The following is a 4,739-nucleotide window of genomic DNA, read 5'->3' as shown; positions in this document are numbered from 1 at the left end:
CTTTTAAAAGAATATTGTAGGGGCTGGCTCTGTGGCACAGTGGGTTGAAGCCTCGGCCTGCAGCACCAGCATCCAATACAGGCACCAGTTTGAGTCCTGGATGCTCCACTTCTGATCTAGTGGAGTACACTTTGTGTATCTGTGTGGGTGCAAACTGTTGAAAGCCTTACTTAATATATGCTAAGTTGATTTTCTGTATATAAAGATAATTGAAAATGAATCTTGATGTGAATGGAAGGGGAAAGAGAGCGGGAGAGGGGAGGATTGCGGGTGGGAGGGAAGTTATGGGGGGGGGGGGAAGCCACTGTAATCCATAAGCTGTACTTTGGAAATTTATATTCATTAAATAAAAGTTAAAAAATAAAAGAAAGTGAAGAGGCAACTGACAGAATGAGAGAAATTATTTGCAAACTATTCAATTGATAAAAGATTAACAATCAGAATATACAAAAGATCAAGAAAATCCACAACAACAAAACAAACAATCCAGTTAAGAAATAAGCAAAGGACTTAAATAGACATTTTTCTTTTCTTTTTTTTTTTGTTTTTTTGACAGGCAGAGTGGATAGTGAGAGAGAGACAGAGAGGAAGGTCTTCCTTTTTGCCGTTGGTTCACCCTCCAATGGCCGCTGCGGCCGGCGCATCTCGCTGATCCGAAGCCAGGAGCCAGGTGCTTCTCCTGGTCTCCCATGCGGGTGCAGGGCCCAAGGACTTGGGCCATCCTCCACTGCCTTCCCGGGCCATAGTAGAGAGCTGGCCTGGAAGAGGGGCAACCGGGATAGAATCCGGCGCCCTAACTGGGACTAGAACTTGGTGTGCCGGCGCCGCAAGGCGGAGGATTAGCTAAACAGACATTTTTCAAAAGAAGAAATCCAAATGGCCAACAGACACATGAGAAAATCCTCAGGATCACTAACTGTCAGGGAAATGCAACTCAAAACCTCAAGGAAGTTTCACCTCACCCAGTCAGAATGGCTTTCATACAGAAATCAACAAACATTAAATGCTGGTGAGGATGTGGGGGAGAAGGTACCCTAATTCACTTTTGGTGGAAATGTAAACTGCTGAAACCACTACAGAAATCAGTTTAGAGATACCACAGAAATCTGAATATAGACCTACCATATTAACCAGCCATCGCACTCCTGGGAATTTATCCAAGGGATATTAAATCAGTAAATAAAAGAATTATCTGCACCCCCATGTTTACTGAAGCTCAGTTCACAATAACTCAGACATGGAATCAAGCTAACTGCCAGTCAAATGAACACTGAATAAAGAAATTATGGGATATGTACACCATGGAATACTACACAGCAGAAAAAAATGAAATCCGGTCATTTGCAACAAAATGGATGAATCTGGAAAACACCATACTTAGTGATTAAGCCAGTCCCAAAGGGACAAATGCTATATATTTTCCCTGATTTGTGAGAACTAATAGAGCACCTAAAACAAAATCTGTAGAAGTGAAGTTGACACTTCAAGAAGAGATGACTTGAGCAGCCCTTGTATTGACCATTGAGGAACAGATTTTTTGTTTGTTTTTCTTTTTTTTCTGCATAGTATTTGTTGAACTCTTTACTTAACATAAAGTTAATCATATGTGCATATGGTCAATTGAGAATGGATCTCATTAAAAAATAAGAGTGGGAATAAGAGAGGGAGGAGGAAGTTTATAGCTGTAAAGCTGTATAGTTCTGCATACATCCCTACGGACTTATGTCTAAGGGTACAGTTTAAGAACTTGCCATGGGACCCCAAATCCCATTAAGCTGAGTGCTATAAATGCCATATTAGGTGTTAAAGTGATCATATTAAGTGTTAAAGTGAGAATATAGATAGGATTAAATGTTAAAGTGATCATATAAATTGGATCAAGTGTCTGGTAATAATAATAGATAGTGTTAATTATTAAATTAACAACAGGAGTCACTGTTCGCTAACTTCCCATGCAGGACCTCTGTCCTTAATGAGTTGTATTATGAGATTTAACTGTAAAACTTGTTCTCAAATAGTCGTGTGTGTGTGCGTGTGTGCGTATACAAGCTTGAAATCTACTTAGTGTAGAGTTGGTCTTCTGTGTACAAACTTAATTGAAAATAAATCTTAATGGAGAATGGGACTGGGAAGGGGAGAGGGAGGAGCAGGAGGGATAGGAGAGTGGGTGGGAGGGCAGGTATGGTTGAAAGAATAACAATATTCCTAAAGTTGTACTTATGTAATTTGTATTCATTAAATAAGTTTCTTTGGAAAAAAAAATTTTTAAAAAATGCAATGACTTTGAATTGCATTTGTCTTAACTATTGAAGAACAGTTTGTTTTGTTTTGTTTTTTGTTTCTTTTACTGTGCAAATTGTTGAATTATTTACTTAGAACAGAGTTGACCTTCTGTGTATAAACTGAAATGGATTTTAGTGGAGGGAGAATGAGACTAAGAATGGGATAGGGAGGAGGTAGAGGGGTGAGAGAATGGGTGGGAGGGCAGGTATGGTGGGAAGAATCACTATACTCCTAAAGTTGTACTTATCAAATGCATGAAGTCTGTATTCCTTAAATGAAAGGTTTCTTTGAGGGGAAAAAATAAATTTAAGAAATTAAAAAATTAGGCCGGCGCCGTGGCTTAACAGGCTAATCCTCCGCCTTGCGGTGCTGGCACACCGGGTTCTAGTCCCGGTTGGGGCGCCAGATTCTATCCCGGTTGCCCCTCTTCCAGGCCAGCTCTCTGCTATGGCCCAGGAAGGCAGTGGAGGATGGCCCAAGTCCTTGGGCCCTGCACCCGCATGGGAGACCAGGAGAAGCACCTGGCTCCTGGCTTCGGATCAGCGAGATGCGCCGGCCGCAGTGGCCATTGGAGGGTGAACCAACGGCAAAAAGGAAGACCTTTCTCTCTGTCTCTCTCTCTCTCTCTCACTATCCACTCTGCCTGTCCAAAAAAAAAAAAAAATTCTAGATATTCTAGTAAGTGGTGTCTCACTGTGGTTTCAACTTGTAAAAAAAAAAAAAAAGAAATTAAAAAATTAAATAAATCATTTAAAAAATAGAGAATAATGAAACTGAGTAAGCCATGTGGAGTCCAGCAATTGTGGCTTAAATGGTGGCTTGTGGAAAAAGCCAATCTGTCCCACAGTGGACATTATCTCCAGCAACACACTAGGACCAGAGAATGGGCACCTGTATAGAGGGGGCAGGTAGCCTATAACCACAAACAACATGGCAGCAGACTGGGCAAAAATTAATCTCTTTCATCCCCTCCAAACTTGCTCTCTGCCTCCTGCCACTTCTGGCTCACTGATATCAGGAAAAAGAATGGAAGCACCAGATTTACAGGTTAAAAGGAACACCCCAGACTCAGAGCAGAGGAAAAAGAAACTTTTAAATTGATCACAAGCAGTTTGTATACCTAGGAAACCCATGTGACCAACAGAGAAAAATGAGGCTCACTCAACCATTTGAAATTTTAGGGGTTGCAATTCTTTTCCAATTATTTCAAACTCCTACCTCACTCACCATTTATGATGTGGGCCTAAATATCTTAATTTCTATTCCAGGTTCTTGCCTCACACAGGGATAAGAATCCTAAGAGGAGCCATCATAATTTGTGCAAGTAGGAACAAGACTTACTTAACAGTGAGAGAGAAAGCCTACATTTATGCACATATGCATGTGGGATGACCTACACAGAAAAATACCCATTATGAGTGAGACAGAGGGTTTCCCATGAAAGTGAGAGGAAAACGCCTGAATAGCACCCCAAATAGCAATGGTCAGGAGCAAAAGGGGGGCTCTTGCCCAATTTCATCCTCATTTATGAGGTAGGGGGTGGTTTCTCGACATGCATGAAGCCATCTGGGAATCTTGTGTCACTTCCACATGGAGTTTAATATCCACATGATCATGGTGTCTCCCCTTCCTGGTAACAGATGAAACTCAGGGGTATCCTGGGAGGGTGAGCATTTTTGACTGACAGATAAAGAGATTATATTGCAGTGCTGCAAGCATCCCAGGTCACTTAGACCCAAGTAGCTAACTGCCTAGTCACACCACATCAAAAGGTTATTTATCAATAAATCCAAATATGTTGAATGCTCTATAGAATTTAAGAAGCCAAGAGTTCTTTTATGTTTAGAAACATTTATCTCATTTATACATATCCAATTTACTTTTAACAATAAAACATTACTTACGAAAACAGGTATTAGGCAAGCATAATGATCAGTAAAAATTGTTATCCTTGATACCCAGACCATTGTTATTAAGCCTTAGGTTAAATATACTTTTATGACTTTAAACATCTTTCAGAGATATATATAATAATCCTGCCTGGCCAACAAATCCAAGCACAAACATATGTTAACAAATTCAAAGACAACTTTATTTTATTTTACCAATAAAATTAAAATAGCTTATTTATCCAAGTTTTATATAAGTTACTTAAACTGAAAGGCATTTGGGTTAATTTAATAGTTTTAATTTATATGAGTGCGTATTTATCTGTAAGTCAATTAGAACAAAGCTCTTTGGGGCTTTTTATCATGTAGACAAAACATAGAACATGTATGCACATATAACATTTATCACAAGACAGGAAAATGAAACAGTTTTTTTAGCACCTTGGGTTTTTCCTTTAAATATTTTACACTTTTTATCATTTATTTATTAGAACTACTTTTTCTTTTAATAACCTTACCAAACCATAATTTTTAGTAAGCACCTGGTCAATAATTTTAAATGGACAA

Source organism: Lepus europaeus, chromosome 16 (assembly GCF_033115175.1).
Source record: "Lepus europaeus isolate LE1 chromosome 16, mLepTim1.pri, whole genome shotgun sequence".
In the NCBI taxonomy this organism is placed as follows: domain Eukaryota; kingdom Metazoa; phylum Chordata; class Mammalia; order Lagomorpha; family Leporidae; genus Lepus; species Lepus europaeus.
The sequence above is the reverse complement of the archived record's forward strand: the minus strand, read 5'-3'. Positions refer to the sequence as shown.